General features: G+C 44.7%; 1 protein-coding gene and 2 long non-coding RNA genes across 6 annotated transcripts in view; 1 reads left to right on the top strand and 2 right to left on the bottom strand.

The window, feature by feature from the left end:
- CPPED1 (calcineurin like phosphoesterase domain containing 1) overlaps positions 1–14,898 on the bottom strand; it is a 226,309-nt gene that overhangs the window by 117,567 nt on the left and 93,844 nt on the right. The gene's annotated exons all lie outside the window — the stretch shown is intronic.
- Positions 161–1,343, bottom strand: LOC140687021 (uncharacterized). Its single transcript, XR_012061027.1, has 2 exons — positions 1,282–1,343; positions 161–395 (listed from the first exon to the last, which is right to left on the bottom strand). It is a non-coding gene; the product is annotated as an uncharacterized lncRNA (long non-coding RNA).
- LOC140687020 (uncharacterized) lies at positions 4,077–5,577 on the top strand. The gene is made up of 3 exons (XR_012061026.1): positions 4,077–4,191; positions 5,323–5,365; positions 5,460–5,577. It is a non-coding gene; the product is annotated as an uncharacterized lncRNA (long non-coding RNA).

The following is a 14,898-nucleotide window of genomic DNA, read 5'->3' as shown; positions in this document are numbered from 1 at the left end:
GTTTGAACTAGTACACATAAAAGAACTAAGAACTTTTACTCTTAAAATGCAACTAGAATTCGCAGGAGAAATAATCATGGCATACTGACCACATGGCTCAGTTGTGAGCAGTGTTTAAAATACTGTGTGTATACACCCATGAACTGTCAGAAATACTGAATATTGATACAGCCAAAATTAGATTTTAATGAAGATGCAAATTCAATAAATAACAATAAGCAGATCCACAAATAGCAGCAGAAACAGGTCACTTAGAACTGTGGAAGTGATGATGAGCGCTGTTGGCTAAAGTCATTGGCGGTGGTGGCCTCTGGGAAATGACCAGTGGGCAGGTGAGGCGTCGTGAGCGGCTGCTTCTCAAAACGCTCTGTGTCCCATCTGACTCACTCATCTGCCTGCATATATAACGTTGACAAAGATGACAAATCAGATCAAAAATGCAAAACTTTCAATCATAACTCTTCTTTGGTTTTCTATAAAATGGCAAATCCATAACTTAGATAAATGAGTACACAATGATTTTTGTAATTAAAAGAATCATCTTCCTGGCCCTGAAGGTACTTAAATGCCTGGCTCCAGAATATAGTCCAACTCCCCTCAAGTGTCTGCAGGGTTCCCACGATCCCCCATCAGAGCAGATGAGGAAAGTGGTGGAAGCTGAACACAAGGGGTCATGAATCACAGTGTGTGCCCCACGTGAGTGAGCTTCCGGGCAATCGGAGGTCAGCCGGGGCCAGAGATTAGAGAGCTCCTCTGTCTCACCCTGGGCTCAGCTGCTCTCGCGTGCCCAGCACCAGACTTCTGAGACCAGCCAAAGCCGGAAAATGCAGGACGGGAAACGGGGTGAAGCCCACCAACAGGCAGAGAAGAAGTGAGGGGTACTGACTACAGGGTCAGCTGGGAAGGCTGAAGTCGCTGTCATCACAAGTATACAGGTGTCCCGGAGACCCTGGGTACAGAGCCTTTCTTACAGGCCTGAAAATCTGCCCCTCTGACACACTCCATGGAAGGATGATTATTTTCCCCTCTTCATCTCTTGGGAAAAGAGATGGGATGGGCAGCCTAGGACTACAAAGCAATTTGCACCGAGATCCAGGCACCCTTTCCCCAAAGATAAATTACACGCCGTGTAACAACATGTTTAATTACACTGCCTGCTTTCTAGGACTGTTACGAAGATTAAGTGAGTTCTTCTTTGCAAAGCACTCAGACCAATGCCTGGCACATAGCAAGCGACGTAAGTGTTAGTTATATGAATAAAATAATGTGAGGGAAGAGAACCTGGTGTGTCTGCAGAGGTGCTGTGAGAACTCTCTGTCCAGAAGCTGTGCTCTCGTGCTGAGGAAATGTTTACAGAAGAGATTAAAAAGGGGGCCTGCCCCGCTCAGCGCTCTAGGGAGGAAATAAAGTTATATTTAGATAATTCCAAATAGTGGGAGAGAAGCTGCCTGGATACCATTATGGGCCATGAGCTCGGCCCTAGGGGGAGGTGTAAGTAGATCAGACCATCTACCACCTTAGAAACCAAAGCCCCTGGGCCCTGGGAGCCTGCCTGAGCCTGCTGCCCGGACTTCTGTGTTCTGACTTGGTTGCACTGAGTGGGGCATGAAAGAGCTGGGGTGGGGGGCATAGCTAGGGTGGCCTCGACCTTCAGAGAACCATCTTCTCAAGCAGCGGGCTGAAAACTGTCTGTAGCACATCCCATTGCTGCTTAGCACAGCCCACATATGAGAAGACCGAAATACCTTTAGATTTTGGTTCCTGTTGTCTAGAAACTTCCAGCTATCGTGTTTAAAAGAATCAAACTAAATACCCAGAGAGAAGACCACAAAGAAAATGGAGTGACTTAGATTTAATATTCTCCCCACGGGCTTAACAAATATTTAATAAACAGCTACCCTGGACCCAGTAATACATGAGGCACAAAGAACAGGGATGAAAACAGAACAAAGGAAAATTCTTGCCCTCTTGGGACTTACCTACTAGTGGAGAGAGACAGACTATGAGTACAGTTACCAAGTAAGTGTGTGTGTTGTGTGTTGGGTGGTACGTAGAGTTACAGAAGAAAATGGAGCAGGGTGGGTGTTAGGGAGAGCGGGGGGGGATGGAAGCACTGCAATCTTAAAGTCAGAGGAAATCTCAATAAAAAGGTGACGTGTGAACAAAGACTTGAGGGTAAGACAACAAATACGTGGAGGGCGAGCAGGAGTTCAGGTATAGGAAGAAAGGAGGAGGAGTTTCCAGGAAGAGGGGACAGTATGCATGAGGACAGGATGTCAGAGGGACGCAGTCCATAGAGGAAGTGAAATGCAGTCAGTACAGCTGGAGGCCAGAATGCTCAGGGGAGAGTGACAGGAGACGCAGCAGACAGGGCCAGGCCACGCAGAGCCTTGTGGCCCACTGTAAGGACCTGTCTGGATTCCAAGAGCAATGGGCAGCCCCAGACGGGTTTTAAGCAGGGGTGGGCATATTTAGAACTGAGGTTTCAAATAACTTCTCAGTCTGCAGTGCTTTTATTGCCCACAACTTTTCTGAAGAATGAAAAGTTAACAGACAGTCTAAGTTTACCCTTTCCTTCCCCCGAAATTCTATTAATCATGTGAGGCTGTAGAGGCTGGAGGGGCCAGCTGAGTGATGAGAAGAAAAGAGACATTGGAGAGGAGTGGCAATGGGGCTCGAGGCCACCAGATGCTGGCCAGATATGGAACAGCAGGAGGGAACAGCTGGAGGGAACACATGAGTGATTTTCTCTCTGACCTCTTAATATTCATCCCCTTGGTGTCAGGGGACACCTGCCTGCAAGACTGAAGGATCTGGTTGTTTTTTTACGACATAAAAATTGTCAGCATCTTGTTCTCCCAAGGAAAAGTCATCATGACAATAAGAATGACTGATGCTCACCCGTGATAAATTGTTAACACGGTATTTGATGCAGTAGAGGGCCCGTGAGTGGATGTGTCAGGATGTAGATTCTTCTTCCTCTCGAAAATGTTAGCAATTCAAGGCTCACACCATGACATCCATGAGATAATCCAACCATCCATCAATAAAGGATGGAGTGTTCTTCTTCTCTTTTTGGGGGGGTGGGTTGTGAAGAGGGGTTCTTTAAACCATTGACATGGAATGGCGCCCTTCCATTTAAATAATTTTCTATTACAGAGCCAGATGTGGCAGGAATAAAGGCATGGGCAACTCAAAGGCTGTGCTCACTTTCAGTAAAGACAGCCTCCGACCACTCTATGCTCACCACCGAGCCTGCAGATCTACAATGTTATCCATGGGATGAGAGAGGAATGCATGGCTGGCCGGTAGTCGCATTTCTCTGTAAGAGGACCGGCCTCTCGGGAGGGCCCAGGAGTGCCCACACCACAAGGCACGACAGCGCAGAGCAGGGACGGTCTTGAAGTTCTTGTCAACGCTTGGTCAGTAACGGGCCTGAGGACGGGACTGATAAGCACCAAGCCACTCAAAGACTGGCAGGCTTTCTGTTACACAGAAATCATCAGACCGAAGGCTCTATAAGGTAGCGCTGGTTTCTGTGCTGGGAACCACCACTTGCAAACTCCAAAAGTACTTTAGGCTATTTGATAGTAGTGATGCAATCATACACGGGTTCATATAGGCATCCAGAGAGGGAAAAAAAAGAAAGGTCACAGGCAAGAGCTTGGAACTGGAAGGAAAACGTACAAGGTAGCAGTGCTTAACTCTTCTTCATAACACAGATTGGGATACATCCTACAGACTGGTTGCTAAGAATCAAGCCTTTAATCACACATACAATGTAGGAGTAAATGATGGTCTTTTAAAGGAAATACGTAACAAATTTTTCTGAAAATTTAAAAATCTCTCATCTGATGGGTTCTCATATTTGGAGCATCCGTCATATCACAGAGGAGAATGAATTATTTTCCAGGCCTTGAACTGCAAAACCAAAACAAACAACCAAAAATACTTCCTCCATACTAACTTTAGCATCAGCCCTGGCCACGGAAGTTACAGTGACCCTCCCCCGACGCGTGCTGCAGTTATTCAGAACTCTAGGAGCTGTCAGTTGGGTACTCTGCAGCTCTGAGGGCCCTGGTCCAGCTGTCCGTGAGTCACTCTATTTGGAGGCAATCTGAACACAAAGGTTGAGAAGAGGAGGAATGAGGACGGCCAAGTAGAGGACGTGCTTTCCCCACGTCTATCTTGGTAAACCTGGACTTGAGGGTAGCACCTTAGGGCCTGCTGGACAGGAGGAAATCAAGACGTGTCAGATGGGCCAGGGAGACAGGAAGCAATCGTGGTGAATTACAAAATGAGGAAGACACTGAACGTTTAGAAAGAGAACAAACATTGCCGGAGTAAAGGGGAGACTGGCAGAGAGGGATCTACCTTGGTCTGTGACACCACAGAACACATTTACCAGATCTTAAAAAATGAAGAGGCAGATCCTGGAGCTTATCTATCAAGAAAATGTTTCTGTCTTGAAGTCTACAGAATAATATTGAAAGTTTCTTTACTTAAAGAGCTCTCTCATTGTTTTATTTTAGTGAGCATTCAAAAACTATGAACGATGGTATGTTCTTAATGAAGGGACATTATGCAGCCATTCACAATGATGCTTATGGTAACGAGGTTTGTTTAGGTTACATGAAAACTCACAGCTCACGGAACTACAAATAATGCATGAACTCAGCTATGCAGAAACAGATTTAAGAAAAGATTAGGAAGGATTATGCCAAAAACGTTAACATAGTTACTGCCTCTGGGTGGTATAGAATTATGAGTGATTTTTCTCATTATCCTTCTTCCCAAACTTCTTTCAGTTGAGCATATATTACTGCTATAATCACAAAACCCCCACACATTAAAAAAAAACACATTGCAAGGATGAAATATCTCTAAATATTTTAGTTCACAAATACATAACTGTAAGCTGTGGGCATGAAATAGATGATCCCTGTTTCATTTATTCTGAAATAAGAATGCTGGGGTTTTTCAGAAATAATAAAGGGCAAAAATTCCTGGCAAAGTACCTTATGTGCTTAAACAGGAAAAGATTATGCAAATTATTTAGTCTTAGAGTATGGACTAACTGTGGGGTAAATGCTTATTAAGTAGTCTACCATACAGGGCCCTGTGCTAAAAACTATAGCCCCGCTCATAGAATGAATGTCACCTCATTAGATCCCAAATATAAAATCACCCCAAATTACAGCTGCAATACTATTAGCAAAATTGTTTTTGACAAAATGTGTTTAACAGAGAAGCAAAACTCTGTTGGGCTACTAATCATTGCCCCCTGGTAGAAAAAAACCTCAGATGCAGGTGTTTTCACAGGATCCGCTGTAATCATCCTGGTAGCAGTGCAGTATTGCAGAAGGTGAGACCAAGAGGGAGGGGGGTCTGGGTTTGAGCCTTGGTTCTGCCCCTTCCAGAGCTGCATAACCCTAGGATTGTCATTTATTCTTCCTGAGATTCCATTTCTAATGGAAACAGAAGTATACCAAGTCTACCTTGCCAGGACGGCCATGAGGAGAGCTGCAGACTGACTAGTATAAAGACTGGCTCATGCTGGACAGTGGATGAACAAATGAACAGGTAACCAAAAGCGTGTGAGCTTTTCCCCTGCTCGTCCACTAATACCAAAGTACTTGTTCTGGTAAATACTGGGGCAACAGAGGTGAGACAGACCACTACTGGTGGGCTAGCCTAACTCCCATTTCTCCCCCTTTTCTCCCTTATTCACCTCCATTACAGAAGCTGGAAAAGCTACACATGTGGTTTCCAGACTCCTTTCTAGCTAGAAGTGGCCAAGTGACAAAGTGACATACGTAGAAACTGGCTGGGAGGATTCCAGGGAAACTTTTGCTTTCAGATGTCAGTGGTACTGTCTCCCTACCTTCCTTCTTCTCTTAAACGTGGAGGAGGAGATGGCTGGGCTACAGCAGCCATCTTGCAACCATGTGGAAAGTAAGAGGAACATGGCAGAGACACTGTTCATGACAGTGTCAAGGAACCTCATCAATGACAGGAGATACCTACATGTAGACTTGCTACTATATAAGAAATATAAGCTCTACCTTATTTAAGCTATTTTTAAAAAAACCTGCAATCAAAGCATTCTTAAAGAATACACATCATGAGTATTAGTTCTGGTGAAGGACAATAAAAAGGGCTCACAAATAAACGCAAAATTAGAATTACCGTCAGCCCCCCAAATTCGCTGGTTCCACATCCATAGATTCAACCAACTGCAGATGAACAATATTTGGGGAAAAAAATTTGGAATGTTCCAAAAAGCAAAACTTGAATTTGCTGTGCGCTGGCAACTGTTTACAGAGTATTTACATTGTATTTACCATTATTTTCATAGTTTTTACATTGTATTGGGTATCAGACGTAGTCTAGGGAGGATTCAAAGTACAGTGGAAGATGCACAGGCTATATGCAAATACTACACCATTTTATAGAAGGGACTTGAGACTCCATGGATTTTAGTATCTGAAATGCGGAGGGGGTCCTGGAACTAATCCCCCATGGATAACAGGGGGTGACTATGTTATTAGTGTTTGGGGAAGGGGTGCTTGAAACTCTCTCCTTCACATATGAGGGCATTTGAAGCAGTTGAGGAGGTCAGAGGCAGCTTCCCTGACTGGGTGGTGCTGATGTTGAAGAAGGTAGGGGTGAACGGCAGGTGCAGGTCCTGTGACAGGAAGAAAGGTACAAAGTATGAGGATCTTAAAGCCATGGGCTAGTGCAGAGAGAGCATGGAGCAGCACAGTATGAGATCAGACCATGGAGGCAGGCAGGGCCAGATCGCCCTGGACCTTGTATTTATTTTACATAGTGTTTTTGGTTTTTGTATTTTGTTTTCACCTAAGAGCAGGGGAAGCTACGTAAGTGAGTCTGGCAAAGAGGTGACAGGTTCAGCTTTGATTCTGGTGGTTCTATGATCTCTGTCTGTGGGTGTGGGGTAGAGTAGGAGAGAAGGAGAGAGACTGAGAACACGTATCCATGGCCAGCACCACCAACCGTGTGCCCCGTGTCCATTTTCCTTCCCCCTTGGCCAGCAGAAGCCCAAGTTTGTTGCGGGCAGACGTGTGCTGTGCCCAGCTGAGAGCGATGCCTGGCCCACACCAAAATGCACGTTCCTCTTCCCTGTTTTCCAAGACTCCCTGGGGTCTGTGAACGGCCATGGGACCCAGATCTGGCGGACGGGACCCCAGCAGAAATCGACCTAGCGGTGGGGCTGAGGTGGGGATAGAGATGTGCACCAAGGGCATAGTCCCAGGGAGGCGTTCGCTTTCCCAACCAAAGGGGACCCACACGTGGCCAGTACAGTCACCCTGGGACCACAAGGCAACAAGCAGGAAGATGGAAGCCAGCAAGGTAAGGGTGGTGGTGCTTCAGGTAGGAAATACACGGGGCCCCTGAGGACACTGTGTGGGCTGATGAACTGTAGACCCCTATTTGTTTGGGCTGACAACCCTTCGGTGGTCTGTTCATTGCAGCCAAATGGGATACACCAACTTTCTTCACCTGATAGAAGGAGAAAAAGCTAAGTGTCCACGCTTATTCAACATGCTTGGTAGGTAATTTGCCTAATAGCTCTAAGGAGCCAGCACCGCACTAGATAACATTCCCATTTCTAAACCAGGAAAACTGCCTGACACAGCAAAACAACGAGGCCCAATTATGACCAAGTACAGCAGTAAGTTTGGGCCAACAAGCCGGATGACAGTTATAGCGCAGTGGGCAGGACAGCAGAGTCACTCATCAGAAGAACTGCCTCATAAATGACACGAGCGATGCTCAGAATGGTTTTATATCAGATTTTTTAAAGTGGGCAGAAAAAATAAATTCTCTTTTGGATGCTCCTTTGCAGAAGAAGGAAACTGAGACGGACCTGTTTATTGAGCGCCACAGAGAGTCACATGTGATCGGAGAGAGATGGCGGCGGTTCAGAGTGACAAAGGGACTCCGTTCACTGTGGGTGTGACTTCAGGCATTAAGCTCGATTCAGAGCAGTTTTTGAAATGGGCAGGCATGATTATTCGCTTCCCCTCGTTAGGGGAAGAAAATGGGTGGACACTATTGATCTGTGCATACAAGCCACTAGAGAAGAATCACTATCAAAAAGCAGGTTGGGCGTGTGAATTTCTATGAGACAAAAGACACTGAATGGACAAATGAGACATCTCTTAGAATTTGGTAAGAGGGTTTACAGGTAACTGTGCCAGTCACTGTATGCACGCTCACCTCCTGTGCGTGGTCAATGTCAACAGTGTTTAAAACATGACAAAATAGAGACGTTCTTACAAACACATCATGAGAGAAATATGTAGAAATGACCATAGTATTTGCAGAAAACAGATTTTGAATAACTGTAGACATGTCTTTCAAAACATGTAAATGAAAAAGAAAACATGTAAATGAACTTGCTTAACTAATAATGAACTACGACCTAAACAAACATTAAATGAACATAAGCAACTGGCTGGACGAACAGCTGGCTTGCTCCGTTAGAAATCACACAGTGACATGTCTTAGCTCGGCTGCTGTAACAAAGTTCTGCAGTCTGGGTGGTTCATGAACAACAGAAATTTATTTCTCATGGTTCTGGAGGCTAGAAGTTCAAGATCAGGGCGCCAGCGTGGCCGGCTTCTGGTGAGGGCCTCTTCCAGGCTGCCGACAGCCGACCTCTGGCTATGCCCTCACATGGCAGCAAGAGGAGTAAGAGAGCCCTTGGGGGTCTCTGTCTCTGTTATAAGAGCACTAATCCCAATTACAGGGGCTCCACACTCATGACCTAATCACCTCCCAAAGGCCCCATCTTCAAATACCATCACATTAGGGGTTATGATTTCAACATATGAATTCGGGGGTGGCGGGGGGGAGAGACACAGACACTCAGAACAGAGCATGACACAAAGGCCAAAGTGGGAAGCATGTTAAATAATGAGTTTTTAAATTCTCAGACAAGATTAAGGAAGGAGCAAAGGTTTCTAACTTAGGATATTAAAGGGACTATAAACGTCCCAAGATGATAAAAAAAAATTTACAATTGCTAACCTTTAATAGAGATGGGAAAATGCATTTCACTAATTGCAAAAACATAAAATATGCCCACTGGAAAGATTTACAGATGATTATTTAACCTTCCTCCAAACTACAATACCTGTTCCTTCTTTATGGTTGTCAATCATCACTTACTGAGTGGTACAGGGTATGTGCCAGGCATTGTCTAAAACACCTGAAAGAGAAGGGGGCTTTAGATGTTTAGATGAAGACATGAATGTTTAACAGTAGTTAAGGACACTGCCCAATACCTGCTTCTCAGGATTATTTTAACAGTAGCAGGGAAAGGAGAGTGTGTTGGGGGTCCCCAGGACCACCCCCAGGTTTGATGACTGGGGAGGACTGACAGGACTCAGCACCTAGTACTCATGGTGTGATTTATCCCGGCAAAAGTATTCAGAGCAAGGTCAGCAAAGGGATCGGGTGCACGGGGCGCAGGAAATCAGACGCCAGCTCCTGAGAGTCCTCTCCCTAGGGACTCACACAGGACACGCTCACCCCCTCCAGCAATGAGCTGTGACAACACATGTGACATGTCGTGTATCAAAGAAGCTCATTACGGAGGCTGTGTCCAGGTTTTTCATTGGGGGCTGGTCACACAGGAGCCTCAGCCGGGCACAGACTGACATTCCAGACTCGCAGAAGGAAAGGGTGTTCAGCATAAACCACACTGCCTGTGCCGTCCAGGCAGAGTGAGGCCCCCTTATCCCTGCTGGGAAGGGTGGGGACCCTCCCGAAATCCAGGCTCCCAGACACCAGCCAAGGGCCAACCCTGTGAACAGGCCTTTCAGGCAGGAAGTCTCAGGCCTGCCAGACTCTTTTCTGTACAGACAGACTATTTATTAAATAGTGATGGGGCAACTGGAAATCCCAACTGGAAAAAAAAAATAGAACAAAATTGGGTCTCTATCCCTATTACACATAAATGTCAGTTCCAAAGGAATTAAAGATCTGGCTGCAAGAACTTTTAAAGCTTTCAGAAAAAAAATTAGTACAATATCTTAAATGACTTCAGAGTAAAGGATTTCTTAAATAAAACAAAATAAAATGCACTGGCCTTATTAAAGGAAATTGACAAACTGGACCACATTAAAACTTAAAACTTCTGTTCATCAAAAAACAATGTAATTTTAAAAATGAAAAGATAATTAAATCTAAGAAAAGTTAGCAACAACTGATGTAAGCTGACAAAAGATTAATCTGTAAAATGTATCAAGAACTATTCTAAGTTACTAAAAAAGGACATATAACATATATTTCAATGGAGGAGGGGGGACGCTGAGATGAACAAACTCTGCAGGAGGAGGAAATCCATGTGGTCAGAAAACATGTGAAAAGAGGCGTATCCTCTCCAGTGACTACAAAGAGGAAACAAAAACAACAATGAGGACTCACTTCTGTTTCCAGCCGCGAAGAGGAACACACACTAGATTTACCCTGCTGCCTGGAACAGTTAAAACACCGGACGAAGTCTATGAGCCGATGGCACTCAAGACAGGGAACTGCGCCACGGCCATCAGTGATCATGAGAGACGGGAAGCAAGAGAGGTGACACTGGGTGGAAAGTCTGCAGGCCATGCTGCAGGGAGGGGAGACCCAGGGAGAGCTAGCCTCCCTGGGTGAAGAAAACAGAGCTGGAGTCCAGGCATCGAGAGTCTGAGAGCAGAGAATCAACAAGGAGAGCCACATTGACGGAGAACCCCAGATAGCTGCTGGGGGTCCCCGCCTCAAGCCTTCAGGGAGAACTGACCAATGCAGGTGGGGAAACCACCCCCAGGCCAAGGAAAGACACACTTGAAAGGACCAGCAGGAACAGTCCCCAGGGCTCACACAGAGCCGGGAACAATGCTTAGTCCCACCGTTCAGAGAGGAAAAACCTCGCAATCGGGTAGACGGCTCAAAGAGGTTTGCTTTAGTAGTGGGGCAAAATTAGTCCCAAACCAACCTCTGCTCTGGTGCTGCCTTAAAAGCAAGACTGCAAGGATTAGCTGTTTCCAAATAACTATTGTCTTAGGACTCCTCAAAAATATTTATTCGAAGATAAAAATATCTAGCATCCAATCAGGTAAAATTCACTATGTCTGGAATCCAACTAAAAATTACCAGACTTGCAAAGAAGTGGGAAAAAAACACCCACGTGGAGAAAAATCAATTAATTGATTAATGGAACAGAAGAGAATAAATAAAGCAGCAGAATAACGAAAATATCTTACGTGTCCAAAACAACAACATAATGGATAATGGTAAATTATGGTCCAGTCACATACTGCAATATTCTACAACAGTAAAAAGCATAAATAACCCAGAGTGATTCACATGAATGTGGATGACTAATATACAGCTGAATGAGGGGGGAAAAAGCAAGTTGTGGAAGAACATATACAGGATATGATATCATTTGCATCACGTTCAAAAGCATGTAAAATAAGTCTATGTATTTCTGAGGGATACATACACTTACAGTAAAAATATAAAGAGACAAATTTTTTTAAAAAACCTCTTAAATTAGGATAATTTTAACCTCTCAAGGAGAAGCTGCCAGCCGCCTACCTAATAACCCTTCTCTTTTCCTAGTAGAATGTAGATTTTAATGGCAGCAAAATGGTCTCTGCTGATAGTCACATTTTCCAGCACAATTCTGGTCTCTGGAATGAAAGTCACTGGATGTACATTCCTGAAAAACCCTTTTGTCATTGGCATTTTTTCCTTCATGGAACTCAGATGTGATGGCTGCAGCTCCAGCAGCCATTCTGTAAGCATGGAAACAAGGGCCATACCTTAAAGGTGAAGGAGCACAAAGCTACAACAGCCAGGGTCCCAGGAATGCCTGCCTCCAAAATTCTCATTACCCGAGAGAATATACATATTTGCCACTGTTATTTGGATTTTCTGTCACATGCCCTTAATCTCTAACTAAAACTGGCACACAGGCAGCTTCAACAGAACTGTTAATGTTTTATTTCAGAAGCTGGCTGGTAGATACATGTGTATTCACTACATTAATCTTTAGACTATTTTTGGTGTTCTTTATGCTTTTTAGTTTTTCAGCTTTTTTTTAAATGCTGAAATGTTTAAAACTCTTAGCCCAAAACTTAATCCTCATTAAGACTTTGAAGACCCAATGATAAAATATGAGAAATGCCTGCAGTAGGCAATTCAATAAATAAACTGAATCAAAAATAAAAAGAAAGCTTCCTAGAGTCACCAAGGTGGTAGACAGCAGTGCCAGAATTCAAACCCAGTTTTGTCTGACCTCCAGGTCCAAGCATTTCCCAACATACCCTAAATTAATAAGTAGATAAACACAGCTTTCCCTTGAAGATAAAAGTTTCTCATAATAAACTAGCTCTGGTTTATGAAATCAAACACAACAGGAATAGAGCAGAGGTTCCAGTGCTATTTTAAAATGAAAAGGCTCACTCTTTCTTTAAGAAAATCTATTAAAAGAACATCACAGATTGTAACTGGATTTTGGTTGAAAACATCCTTTGGATCTTAAAAAGCCTACCTGATGTTAGTTCATAACATACACGTGGCACCTGGATCGCTGTTTGGTTTTCATGAGTTACCAGGCTGGATGAGAAACTCTCATGTTATCTATTACCCTACCACACAAATAGGGAAGCTTTGTCTAATATTGACAGCTCCCACTTAATTCTCCCTAACTGCTTTTTGTTCAACCACAGTTGTCTTCAGATTGATGGGAATAAATCAATTTGTGTCAGTTTGAGTAGATCAGATTTATTAAACTCTGAAAATCAGTGACTTGAGGGCTCTCCTGGCAGGTAAACAAATGAATAAACAGAGAGAGATTGAATGTAATGGTATGAAAAATTCTCTGTATATTTTATTCTGCCTGTGTGGCAATATACCAACTCCAAACTCTCTTGCCTTCCAGATTTACAAGCTGAAGACCAACAGCAAAAGGAAGTTTTCTAAGCAAATTCAACCTGTCTGAACCATCATAAATTCAGTACAGTGTGAGTTTAATTTTTTCTCTTCCTATCCTATTACTTTATCAATCACCAAAAATATTTCTCTGAAAAAGTTACTGGGTTTCTTAACATGTTGTAACAGACTGAATGTTTCTGTCTCCTGCCATATTCCTGTGTTGAAATCTTAACTCTCCGTGTGATAGAATTAGGGGGGCGGGAGGGTCTTTGGGAGGTAATTAAATCATAAGGGTAGAGGTCTCATGAATGGGATGGGTGTACTTATAAGAACAGACCCGAGAAAGCATGCTTCCTCTCTGCTGTCCACCATGTGGGGAAGCGAGAAGGTGGCTGTCTGCAAACCAGGAAGAGGGCTCTCACGAGACCCTCGATCAGAAAAATGGCAGAAGCAGAGGCACCCGGACAGCAGTACCACGGAAGGAGCTTCCATTAAGCTCTGCTTCCCAGTTCCCCAGAGCTAGTCAGCTCCTTCCACTTTCCAAATGCCTATTTTTCAGCTTTTCCTTCAATCCTATGAACCACGTCTTAATTCTTTCCATTAATTCCTTTCCCCCTCTCCCCTAAAATATACCATTTGGTTTCTGTTGCTTACAACCAAAGAATCCTAAGTAACAAATTGAAATGTCCTCTTCCCTCCTCCAGGCAGCTTTCAGTCGATGCCTTCTCGTGGACAGTATCAGCCCATTGCCGCCCCTCCCCGTGCACACGTATGGGGATGAATGCCTGTCGTCATGTCCGTATAGTGTGACCCTAGCACCTGGCAGTAGCTGGTTGGTCTCAGGAGACATCTGACCGCAGATGAGCCAATCGCATGTTCTCCCCTGGGAGTCTGAAATTGAACCTTTTGAAATCAGTTCATCTCAGTGAAGAGCTGAGACGTGAAGCAACGTGAAGGCAGATTGGGGATCATCCTGTAAGTGCACCCAAACCAAGAAAGCTGGCCGTGGATGAAGCAGAGGCCACGTGGGCCCGGGGACGGCACAAGTCACTGACAGAACGATGCCTCTCCTGCCTGTCCCCACACCTCCTCTCCTTCCACAGTGTCAGTGCCCTCCTGCCCTTGGATCCATGAAGTCCTGCTGAGACCCAACTGCGCCCCCAACCCCAGCACTTTCTTCCCCCTCAAGCTAGTCTGAGTAGGTTTCCCTTTCTTCCAGATCCCCATAAATGTCCCCTTTCTCCAGAATCCCTGCACCCTCCCCACATGCTATCCCCACCGTATGGGTTAATTTGAACGTACGTCCTATTTTCTACATGGAGACTGTGCTTCCTCTACCCAGGTCATACTCTCGTGGGAGCTGCTCCCCCCAGGAAGGTCACGCCTGTAGAGTCTGGCCTTTGAGAAATCCAACCCTATTTGGTGGCTGATCCGGGAAAAGAGGAAATGTAGCTGTTCCTCCAGTACGGACTGGGGAGACCTTGGACAAGAATGAACCGAAACAGCCCAAACAATGAGGCTCTAGGTTACTAAAAAGTTTACTGTGGTCCTTTCCTTCAATGCATGTGACCTCCCTGGGGTTGCTGACAGCTTTCCTCTCTGGCTGTCAGTTCTTTTAGGCTCTGATTCTTTCCCTGTGTGGCACAGCTTTGTCAGGTGGAAGGAAACAGAGATATTTAGTCCTCAAAGTGCATCACAATAACGGAGAGCCACGGCCAGTACACTGTGCCCTGTGAGCCCACCCATTCAAGGTTTCATGGTCTCTGTTTGATGACAAATGGAACAATAAGTTTTGGTTTTAAAAGCTGCTCTGTCTCTAGATCATGTTGACAGGATATTTTCAAGCCAAGCCAAAACCAAATGAAGCCCTCTTAGTTCAAGGCAACTTTCAGAAGCAACTGCTTGTTAGTTTTTTTGGGGGGTGGGGGGCCGCTCCTCCTCCTG

The sequence above is a fragment of the Vicugna pacos genome, chromosome 18 (genome assembly GCF_048564905.1).
Source record: "Vicugna pacos chromosome 18, VicPac4, whole genome shotgun sequence".
NCBI lineage: Eukaryota > Metazoa > Chordata > Mammalia > Artiodactyla > Camelidae > Vicugna > Vicugna pacos.
Note: the sequence above shows the minus strand (reverse complement) of the source record. Positions and strands in the feature narration are given on the sequence as shown.